This window comes from Sphaerodactylus townsendi, linkage group LG01 (genome assembly GCF_021028975.2).
Source record: "Sphaerodactylus townsendi isolate TG3544 linkage group LG01, MPM_Stown_v2.3, whole genome shotgun sequence".
Taxonomy (NCBI): Eukaryota; Metazoa; Chordata; class Lepidosauria; order Squamata; family Sphaerodactylidae; genus Sphaerodactylus; species Sphaerodactylus townsendi.
The window spans coordinates 173,778,739-173,790,767 of record NC_059425.1 but is presented as its reverse complement, the minus strand read 5'-3'; positions in this window follow the sequence as shown (position 1 = coordinate 173,790,767).

Below are 12,029 nucleotides of genomic sequence, written 5' to 3'. Positions count from 1 at the left end.
ATAGCAGGTGTGAAAGGTTTCCTCTGCCTCCATGACATCCTCAAAACACCAACCTTGTCAGGTAGGTTAGGTTGAAAGAGTATCTGGTCCAAGGTCACCCAGCAAACTTCCATAGCATGAGTGAGGATGCAAACCTGGGTCTCTGATACTTTAACCACTAACCCATACTGTCTGATTAAAGACAATGGCTGTAAGGGCCAAGTTGTATTTTACCACAGCAGGGTGAGAACTGTTGAAGGCTTTTGCAGCTGGAACCACTAGGGCAGGGGTAGGGAACCTGCGGCTCTCCAGATGTTCAGGAACTACAATTCCCATCAGCCCCTACTAGCATGGCCAATTGGCCATGCTGACAGAGGCTGATGGGAATTGCAGTTCCTGAACATCTGGAGAGCAGCAGGTTCCCTACCCCTGCCCTAGGGTGTTGTGGGTTTTCCAGGTTGTATAGCCATGTTCCAGTAGCATTTTCTCCTAGGAACACGGCCATACAACCCGGAAAACCCACAACACCCTAGGGGAGAACTGCTTCCCTAGTTCCTTCCCAGTCATCTGCAGTAATGCTTGTAGGATACAGAAATTGTTAGGCAAAGCCAACTGTATCCTTCTTTCCTAAGTGAATGACTAGGAGGGATGCTGACTGCTTGCTTGTTTGAAACACTGAAGTCCTGCCTAAAAAAGGGAGTCCACGGCAGCTTCCAACAAAAATATAAGACTTCTGCAACCGAGGCAACAAGGAGAGCCATAAAAACAGCACAGCCCATAAGTATCTGCCACAATAATAAACTGCACCAGTGGACATCCCGTCCACCTTCCAGATAAATTCACCAGCACTTCGGCAATTGATTAAATGAAGAATTCAGATTTGACAACAACACTCGGCAGTTCTTCCTGAAAGGCAAGAACTGAGTCTGACCTTGGTCTGTTATGGTCATTATGGTTTACTTTGACAAGACTGGGCTTGTCTGGGCCATCCAGGTAAGGGCATAGCTTGAACACCCACCGCTAAAATTACCAGGTGTCTGGGACGGGGGATTGTTCCATCCCTTTAACTGAGGTTTAGTGTGGGGAAATGAACAACCGAAGCTTTTCAAAATGCACTTTTATATCTATTTTGTTTGTTTGTTTGTTTGTTTGTTTGTTTATTAGTTTGATTTACTATACCGCCCTATCCCCCAAGGCCATTGTGGTGAACCTATGACACTCCAGATGTTCATGGACTACAATTCCCATCAGCCCCTGCCAGCATGGCCAATTGGGCTCTGGGCGGTGTACAAATTAAACAAACACATCCATAGACCCCAATAAAAGGAATACATTACATTTCAGTTAAAACAATTTAAAACATCCAGTACCTCCAACAACCCATACATGCAAATATCCGTTGGCCCCCATCCAATACATTGTCTTTGAATTATATTTTCACATCTGTATTTAGGTACCTTATTGCCGTTCTGAGGTGCTTCAGATACCTGGGCTCCAACAAATGCTATCCAACAATACCAGTGAAACTGTTTCTAGTCTACTAAAGGCTCATTGTTTCTCATTGTTTCGTTCCTTATCTGTCTCCAAGGCCATTCTACTCTGGGTCTCGGGACTCCCTGTTTGGCACCTTTAAATTATCAGCAGAGTTTAAAGCAGAGTCACTCTGGTAAGATGAGAATGTTTAGTCTTCTTGCACTCACTGCAACCTTCTATCACCCTTGGAAAAGAATACTCTCCACTCAAGTTGTTCTTTCCATAGGAAGGCTTTTACTTCAGCAGTTGCAAGGTTACACAAGTCTATCTATACAAGACTATCAAACTATACAGAACTCTTCAGCAATAACAAAGTTCAACACACACAGAACTTAACTCAGACTCAACTCCAGCTCAACTCAGCATATACAAGTGCATACATCAGGGATACTTTTCCCCCAGCCCACGCAACAGCCTCTCATTGGTCTAGAATCACAGTTGAATTCACCAATCATGTTAAAGGTTAATCTTTGCTACTTTTGCCCCTAGACTGACTGTCTCCATCCTCTGGGTTGGCAAACTTTCTGCTAACTTGAAATGACCTTTTATGTGAACTTTTCACTCTTTTTAAATGTCATGACATAAATGACAGACCAGGCCTGCCTTGATTTTGCCCTGCTAAAGCAGAGCTGCTAGTCTTCCAAAATTACGACTGGTCTTCAAATGAGAGGGAGCAGTTTTCCTGGAGAAAGTGGAAGCATTGGAGGGTGGCATTACACCCCTGTTTTTGCCACGTTCTCCAGGACCTTCCCACCCTTGAACTGACAATCTTATTACCAGAGCACCCTCCACAATCTTACACAAGCAAACTGCTCCTGACCATAACGGTGCTCCTTCGCTTCATTTCCAGACGCAATTCAAAGCACCGGTTTCAAAACCCTACCCGGACATTTGACGCTTTTATATGAACTTGTTCAAATGAAGATCGGCCAGCTCCAGAGACACTGTTAGAAACAAGGGATGTGGCTGTATTGTTCCACCAGCCTTTGGGTTACATTTTCTTAATATCTCGTTTAGGGTGTTTTATGAACGGATCCAACCACTTATGTGCCCGCAAAATGAACTAGATATTTTAGTTACTAAATTTTTATTGGGTTCTAGTCTAGCAAATCCTCTTCTGTTCGCTCAATTCCTTGTTCAGGAGAGTCCAGGAAGCCTGTGAGATCTTCTTTAATATGGAATAGCATGAATTTTTTCCTTTCTTCCTCTTGTTCCTAGTCAGAGTTGATTGATGTTAATCAAGAGCTGTGGGACAGAGGAGAAGAGAAGAGGTAGTTAGACAGGTGGTGGGGTTTCCTGCTCTGGGCTAGAAAACACCTAGAGATTTGGGGGGTTGGAGCCTGGGAGTATGGGGTTGGGGCTTGGGGGAGGTCAGGCACCCCAATGGGATATGCCTCAGGCCCCTTCTGCACATGCAGAATGATGCACTTTCAATCTACTTTGAAGCTGGATTGTACCGTGCAGAATAGCAAGTTCCACTTGCAAAACAATTGTGAAAGTGGATTGAATGTGCATTGCTCTGAATGTGCAGAAGGGGCCTTGGAGTCTGCCTTCCAAAGCAGCCCTATCCTCCTCTCATTTGGCTGGAGAACAATTATAATGTTGGGTGCTCTCCAGGTACCACCTGGTGTTTGGCAATCCTAGCAGGTAAGTAGGGAGGCAAGTGTTGTATGGTGGTTATCCACTGTACTTGTTGGTCGGTCGCAGTTTCTTTCTGGGTGCTTTGAACATGGTTTGTCAGGCTTCTGTGTGACTCCCATTGAGATGTTGTCCTGGATCTTTGGCCAGGGGAGTCACGGATTTATTTTTCTTGCGTATGTCTGCATTTTATTTTTATTTTTCTTGCATATGTCTGCATCTTTGATCATGTGGACGGCAGCAGCTCTAGTCAAACAGCCTGTCTGTTGTTTGTAAAAAAAAACAACCCACTTTTCTGTAGCATCAATAATGTGCTTTAGAGAGTCAGAACAAAACTCCTTGACTCTTTCGAGTTTACAATCAAAAACCTTCCCTGGGCAGGAAACTTCCATTTGGAGGGGAGGTTGGGGTTGTTGGTTTTTTTGAAGCAACATCTGACTGTTGCCTTGGCTGGATCTGTCCTTCACCCACACACCCACACCCACCCACACACACACACACACACACAGGGGGAGAGAGAGAGAGAGAGAGAGAGAGAGAGAGAGGACAGACACCCTCTGCACTTTCCCAGGGAATGGCTGGGGTTTGGCTCTTTTGTACACCCTGAATCCTATTTCACTTAGCAGCATCTAGGAAGAGCAAGTGATCTAAGAAATGGGCTCTTCTTTTCCAAGCAATCCAGTAAATGTAATCTGATAATAGTTCCTCTGTTCCTGTTGTTCTGACTATAATCCATGTGTTGGGGTTTGACAATTAGGGCCTTGTTAATTGTCTGGCCTTGGAGTGTGGGGAGGGGTTCTTTAGGCTTCAGCATTTCTTGTTTGACTCCAATTTGACTTCGGTTCCCCTGGAATGCATTTCTAATTTGAGAGTGAGGATGTCAAAGGGGGGTGGGGGTGGGCAAGTTAGCAGTGTATACCTTTTCTTGTTGTAATTTTATGTTGCACAAATATGCCTAACAAAGGTATGGTATGGTATTGTAAGTTAGCAGTTCACAGGTGTCAAGATATTTAAAAGACTGCGATGTTCAGAGGTTCATTTCTGCATGCCATTTCTGCCATGCTTCAGCATATGATGTCCAGACTGACTAGATTTTCTCTCTGTGTTTGCATGGGCACAGTCCCCTCCCCTCACCACCCAGCTCCTGTGCCCCTCCCTCCTCCTTTTCCCTTACCTCTCTCTTGAACCTTCAATCCCACCCACCCACCCACCCATGGATCTACCGGACTCCCTGCTGGCCTTAAGTTCTCCCAGGGAAGCTTGAAGTGAAGCTGATCTTGTGAGAATTGGACCACAAATAATCAGGCCTTCAGAACTTGGGGGGTGGGGTGGGGGAAGCAACCGGGTCTGGACTGGAGAAAGCAACAGCTATCCTTGCCTTATGAATTTCCTCTCCCTCCTGGCTGGGATTGGGGGATGGAAGCCCTGTCCTGCCCTGACTTGTGGGTGAAATTGACCAGAAGGGGGGAAATTGACCAGCATGGGAGAAATTGACTAGAGGCGCCGAGGTCAAGTTCAGAGCGTTTGTTCTGTTCACCTTTCACCTCCTTTCCCCTTTCGTGCTTTCAAATAGGAGGGGGGGGATTCAGACAGATCAGCCCGCCCCACCCCCCACCCACCCCGACCCAGAAACTCATCTCTGTAGCGCCCCCCTCCCAGTCTGCTTGCAAATAGCAAATAATACAACCATGGGCCTTTTAACACATATTTATTTTTTTAAAAAAACGATGTAAATTTATGCTTTTTGCCATTTTTAATATATATTTTATAGAAGATTTAACTTTTATTTCCTTTTGATGATTTGTTTTACTTTTGTCAATCTGTTGCCACCCCTCATGAACGGTGCCCGGTCAGATCCTCAACAACTTCTTAATTTATGCCTAATAAAGGTTACTGTATTGTACTGTGTAGTAAATAATACCGGAAATTGAGCAGATCCCCCAGTGGCACCAGGCCAGGTGAGTGAGTGACTTGATTCCCGAAGATCTGGAGACAAACAAAGAGCTGTCCTGAACACTGGAGGGGGGGCGCGTAGTTTACACAGACTAGTATTCTCCTCGCACAACAGCCTCCCCTTTCTCCCCCCCCCGCCCCCATCCAAACTAAAGGGTTAGCTGCAAGCAAAATTGGGGTAGGGAAGGGGTGGATGGGGAAAAACACTTGCCAATAAAATTAGCTCCAATTTACCGTATTGAATAAAATATCTCAAACGACGAGTTTACCGTAATGAATAAAATATGTCACTCTGGGCCCTCCCCTTTTGAAAAGACGAAATAAACATTTCCGTGCATAAATCACGTGCGATTTAACGAATTACTTAAAAAAAAAACCCAACCCCGTTTCATTGTTTTTAATAGACTAGTAAAACCAGAAATACGGCTCGAACGATTACACGTGTGTTTTATAGGCGGGCAAGTTTTATACGACGTGGTGTCCTCTGCGGAAGGGTCTGGGGATATTTGGGGGGCAATATGAAATTAGGAACGGGTAGAAACTCACCTGATGGTGAGCAGAGAGAGACAAAGAGGGACACTTGCTTTACCCAGGACCTGTCTATAAACCTGCTTCCCTATATTCAGGTACACGCACACACACACAAAAACCATTTTTTAAAAAATAGCACAGACTTAGCTCGACTGAGGACACCGTCGGAGCTGTTAATTATAAAATATAATTAAAGTGAAAACTACCCATCGTCAACAGATTAAACTTAAAAGCTAATATTAAAACAGAGTTAATATTTAATAAGGTAGCCCAGCCGCCCCTCGCCGGTGCGGGCTGGTGGTCGCCTCCATAAGTTAACTGTGGCAAAGCAGGAGAGGAAGAGGAGGAGGAGGAGGAGGAGGAGGAAAATTCCCCCAAGGAAAAAAAATGTATTGTTGATATGATTATCAAAGACTCCGTGATATATGATCCTTTCCGCCCAAAATAATATAGATATCCTTTTTTTTAAATATAGTAATAAAAACAGACTAGCGCCTTTTAAAAGCGCCTATTACTTACCAGCCCTTTTCATATTGTACTATCAGAGACACTTTGGAATTGGTTTAAAAGCGCATCATTCATTATTCAAGGCCCATCTTTGCATATTAGCCCAGCCCGCCTCTGCCAGCCGCCCCTGTGAAATCGCTGGCAAAATTGATAGTAGCAGACAAGGCGCGCAATAAAAAGATCGCCTTGGGCGGCCGGGCCGGCCTGCCATTATGCAGATGAGGGCGCCGCCGCCCCCCCCCTCGCCCCTACCCCCCCCCCCCAATCTGGGATGGCTGCCTGCAGTTATTGATGGAGAGGCCTGGACACCCCCCTCTCTCCAGCCCCCCTTTCCCTCCAGCCACTCCCCCCCTCTCCAGCCCCCCTCCCCCCAGCCACTCCCTCCCCCCCCTTCTGCAGGCGCGCCCTCCCTGGCAAGGGCTCTCTGGTGCGCCCACCTGCGGGCCACGGGGGAGGGGGCTGTTTGGTGGCCAGGGCCGCGCAGCTTGCTGGTGGCGCTGAAATGCGATTAGCCGCGCTGGGGCGGCCCCCCAACTAACGGTGGGGCCTCTTGGAGAAGGGAGAGGGGATCGCAAGAGCCCAGACGGCAGCCGCGGCGCCCCCGGGCCAGGCGCGGACGGAGGGGCACGGGGGGAGGGGGGAGCGCAGGGAGAGCTGCCCGCCTTAGCTGTCTCCTGGCCCTCCGGCTGGGCCTCGTCTCCTACCTGAGCAGGGGGTGGGCGGGGTTGGAGGCCTGGACCAGACTTTCCCCAGATGCCAGTCGGGGATTTCAGCTCCAGCAGATTCACATTTTGGGGTGGGCTGCCTGCGGGGGTGGGGGTGGAGAAGAAGAGGAAGAGGAGGAATTTGGGATTTATACCCCCCTTTCTGGGTAGGGCTGAGAGAGCTCCGAAGAACTGTGACTAGCCCAAGGTCACCCAGCTGGCATGTGATGGCGTGCACAAGCTAATCTGGTTCTTCAGATAAGCCTCCACAGCTCAAGTGGCAGAGCGGGGAATCAAACCCTGTCCCCCAGATTAGAGCGCATCTGCTCTTAACCACTATGCCACTGTGTAGCGGTTGCCAAACGGCCAGGAAGGGGAAAAAGAACAATTCTGGCCCCTTCTGACCGGGGCTTGCATTTGGCAGAGAAGAATTCCCGGGGGTGGGATCCAGGGCCCCCTTTGCGCGCATGTCCGAGCGCAGGGCGTTGGCTCCAGGTCTGTTGGCAACCGGACTGATGCTGGCGCTTGTGTAGGCCGCCTTGGAGAAGTCTGGCTGGGATTGTCGCTCGGTGGGCCCTCGGAAGACCGACAAGAAGTCTGACCTCAAATAGCCCTCCTTGTACACATGGAAGTCTGCTTAATAGAGATGTCGGTATAGAAAAACCTTTCTATAGGTCGCTCAAAAAAAATCTCTCTATGCTCCTATGCCTGGGCAGGCGAGAGAGATGTGCTGGATCTCAAAAAAACAACAACCACGAATGTATTTCTACTTGAAAGGAAAGGCCTTTCAAATGACAGCCGCAAACCTCTGTGGCGTCTCTCCTGACAAATTCCGCCTTGAAGAAGAGTTCTGCAGCACCCGGAAGCCGACTGTTTTTGCCTCCTCTTACCTGGTCTAATGAAAAAACGAACACACCTGAATTGTGGTTGGGGGTTGAGATTTTGGACCGGGAGGGCTGCACTCCATCTTGGCCTCGCTGGGAAGACAACCCCCGCACGTCCCACACCAGAGAAAAGAGGAATGGAAGGGAACGACCCAGCGGGCGCTGCCAGCCCAGGCATCCGTTTGGAGAACCCGAAGTTCGGGCGCTGGTTCTGCGGGACCCGACGGGCCCTTGAGGAGCGGGCGCGGACAGCTGGCGGGCCCGGCTGGGTCCCCTGGGGAGCAGGGAGCTGGCCTGGGACCCTTCGAGAGAGGGCAACCGGGCATCGCCCGCGGATCTGGAAGGGAGAGGGCCGGGGTACAATGCCCCCCCCCCCACGTTGTCACTGTCATTCGTTTTGGGGACTCCACCTGGCGGGATGGAGGAGGCGGGCTCATCTCTGGCCGGCGAGTCTTCTTTCTTTCTTTCTTTCTTTCTTTCTTTCTTTCTTTCTTTCTTTCTTTCTTTCTTTCTTTCTTTCTTTCTTTCTTTTTCCCTTTTCTCTCCTTTTCCCTTTTCTCTCCTTTTCCTGTCCTTTCTTTCTTTCCCCCTTTTCTTTTTCCCCTTTTTCCCCCTTTCCCCCCCTTTCTCTTTCCTTTCCTTTCCTTTCCTTTCCTGTTCTTTCTTTCTTTCTTTCTTTCATTCCTTTCCTTTCCATTCTCCTTTCCTTTCCATTCTCCTTTCCTTTCCATTCTCTTTTCCTTCCTTCTTTCTGTTCTCTCTTTTCCTTCCTTCCCTTTTCCTTTCTTCCCCCTTTTCTTTTTCCCCTTTTCTCTTTCTTTTTCTCTTTCTCTTTCCCTTTCCTTCCTTCCTTTTTCCCTTTCCTCCTTTTCTTTCCGTTCTCTCTTTTCCTTCCTTCCTTCCTTCCTTCCTTCCTTCCTTCCTTCCTTCCTTCCTTCCTTCCTTCCTTCCTTCCTTCCTTCCTTCCTTCCTTCCTTCCTTCCTTCCTTCCTTCCTTTTTTCTGTTCTCTCTTTTGTCCCTTTCCCTTTCTTTCCCCCTTTTCTTTTCCCCTTTTCTCTTTCCTTTTCCTTCCTTCCTCCCTTTTTCCCTTTCTTCCTTTCCTTTCCGTTCTCTCTTTTCCTTCCTTCCTTCCTTCCTTCCTTCCTCCCTTTCTTTCCCCCTTTTCTTTTCCCCTTTTCTCTTTCCTTTTCCTTCCTTCCTCCCTTTTTCCCTTTCTTCCTTTCCTTTCCGTTCTCTCTTTTCCTTCCTTCCTTCCTTCCTTCCTTCCTTCCTTCCTTCCTTCCTTCCTTCCTTCCTTCCTTCCTTCCTTCCTTCCTTCCTTCCTGCCTGCCTGCCTGCCTGCCTGCCTGCCTGCCTGCCTGCCTGCCTGCCTGCCTGCCTTCCTTGGCCGGCCCCGGGCCCCCCTGCCCCAGTTTGGTGGACTTTTGGGAAGGCCCCCTCCAGCGCCGATCCCCTTGACGCCCAGGCGAGCGTGGTGGGAGGGGGGCGAAGGGGGGGGGGGCTGCCTGCCCGTGATAGTTTGGGCCTCGCCTGGATCCCTCCCTCCCCCGTTCAACTCGCCTGGTCCTCCCTCCGCTTGGGGTCCCGGGTCAACCTGCCAAGAGGCGGTCGCTTCGCTCCCTGTATCTGGAACGAAGTTCTCGCCTCTCCTGCCCTTTCGCCGTTTCCCAATATGGGGGGGGGGGGTAGAGAGAGAGGGAGAAACAGGCCCCCCTTCTGCTCATTTTTAAAACTAATGTGGATTTTAAGATGTTCCCCTCCCAGGGGTTGAGAGACTTTTAAAAAGTTGTCAGCGGGGGTGGGGGGGGGGGGGGGGGGGTACACTTTAAATTACACTTTACATTCAATTCCAGGGCCGGAATGCTCCTGGCAGCCAAGAAGCGGCTAAAAAGGCCTTTCTGCCCCCCCCCCCACGGGCCTGCAGCCCCCTTCTCTGCTCGCCTTGAGCATCCCCAAAACGGACCCCTAAAACCCTTTGGGGTGGGGAGGAAACAGTCCGGCCCGCCTGAGCCCCTCTGAGCAAGACCGGGCCGGGAGAAAGGATCCCTCCGGCTCACTCACGTCTCCTTCCTGGCAGAGGCCGAAGCACCGGCTGGACGTGGGAGGGATCGCAGATCCGTTTCGATCTCGCTCGCCCCCTCCCCACCAACCCCCCCCCCCCCCGCCCACCGTTTGTTTGTTTTTTAGCAAAAGGAGAAAAAAAGCCATCGCATTTCCTTCCAGGGGGGTGGATGATTCAGCCACCCAGCCTCTAAAAACGACTGTTCCCCAATCGAAATCTTGGATCAATTCGGAGGTGGGGGGGGGGGCATCCTTTTTGGGTGGGTCAGTGTGAGACTAAATGTCCTTCACCCCCACCCCAAATTACTTTCCAAGCAAGTGCAAGGAATTTTTGTGATCCGGTTGTGGGGGAAATTCCTTGGCAGGGAATCCCAAACGGACCTCCCCCCCCCCCCGGACAAATCTACACCCGTATTTCAAGCCTTGTGTTACTTAGAGAATCGTTCGCCAGCAAGGGAGAATCGAGCACCTATTCTCTGGGTGGGTTTGTTTGTTTTTGAGGGGCATATCTGGAAAAATATGTGGGGAAATAAAAATGTTGATGAAAGGGAAACCATATTTTCAAATGGGGAAACCATATTTTGAAGTTGGTATTCCAAAAAAAACCCCCTAATCTTTTAAAATATAAACTTTATTTATCAAATTATAAACGACAACAATGCTATTGATCCTTACAGATATACTGATTATGCAATTAGAATTAAAAAGAAGACAACAAAAATGAAACGTTATTTAATACTTATCCTCATTTTTGGTCTGCTAAATTATATCCTCCGTCCCCTCCCTTGGCAAAACTTCTTCACTATAATATCTCTTCAAACGGCATACATTCTGACAGCAATAAAAAAAACAAAGTTACTGTATTTCCCAAACCTTGTTCTTAAGGCTCTATATAAAATCTATACTTTGTTATCCAATACTATCCTTATACATTGGTTTTTACTGATTCCAATAATACAGTTAGCAATAATCCATCTTAATTATATTTTGAAATGGGTATTTCCAAAAAAAAACTAATCTAAAGGGAGGGGGGTGAAGTCAAGAAGGGCTGATGGTGATTTTTTTTGGGGGGGGGGGCTCCTGTACTCCCCCCTGGCGGTGCACCCAGCCCCATAAACGCCACAGGTCTGTTTGCATTTACTGTTGCCATTTAAATTATTCAGCGTGTGACGGTAATTGAATCCTTTGCTTTAAAAAAAAAAATTTCCTCTTTTCCCTCCCCCGCCCTTTTCCGAAATCACCAAATCCGCCCTAACAGGTAATGATCAAACACTATTACATTCTATTAAAAGGGAAAATTCTATTCCCTGTTTTCATTTCCCTTTATAAAGGGGAAAGTAAGTAAATGCATTTGAGCGTTATTTAATTTTTAACGCTTTTAGGCCAATTTGGACGTTAGGGAGCGTCTCCAAACTCACAGCCAGCGAGGGGGGCGGCGAATTTGGTCGGCATCAATTAATCCGAAGCGGAATTCCGCACACACACACCCTCTTTTTAAGGCAGTCCCTCCCCCCAACTCTTCAGTCGGGGAGGAGGCTCCATGCAAATATCCCGGCCGGGCCGATCGAAGTGGGAGGCGAACCGGTTTGTTCCCCAAGACCGGAGTGTTTCAAATCCTGAATTAATACCAAGAAACCCGCACTGCCAAAATTAATTCGGCTTAATGCGCACACGAACAATAAAATCACTAGCAATGCAGACATCCACCAGAAAAAAGGATGGCAGGCGTTTAGACTCTGAAATATAGATCTCTCTCTCTTTCCAACCAGGGGTAAACAAGGATTCGTTGGACTTCGCTTCTTATCCAAGGGGAGGCGACTGAAAGACCCTCCTCGAGAAACCGGGAGGAGGAGGGGGGGTGTTATTATTCATTTTGGGAGGGGACCAAAATATTTGCAAGACATGATTTTGTCTGTGTTTCCTCGCCCCCGCTCAAAGGGGACGTGGGCTTTTCAAAGCCACCGAATCCGAATTCCAGATCCCTTGCCCTGACTCGCGATTCTCTGGTGTGAAGTTGTTTTCCCAGCAATAAAGCCGCGACCCTCGATCTCCTCCTCCCTGACTCTGCCCCTCGACCCCCAAGGAGGCCTTCCCTGTGCGTGTCTACTCGGAAGTAAATCCCGTTCTGTTCAGGAGCTGCTGCGCTTACTGTTTGAGCCTTGTTTCCAAAAGAAGAGCAGAACAACAGAAATGCGGCCCTTCCAAACATCAGCCAAGATTATCTATCTATCTATCTAT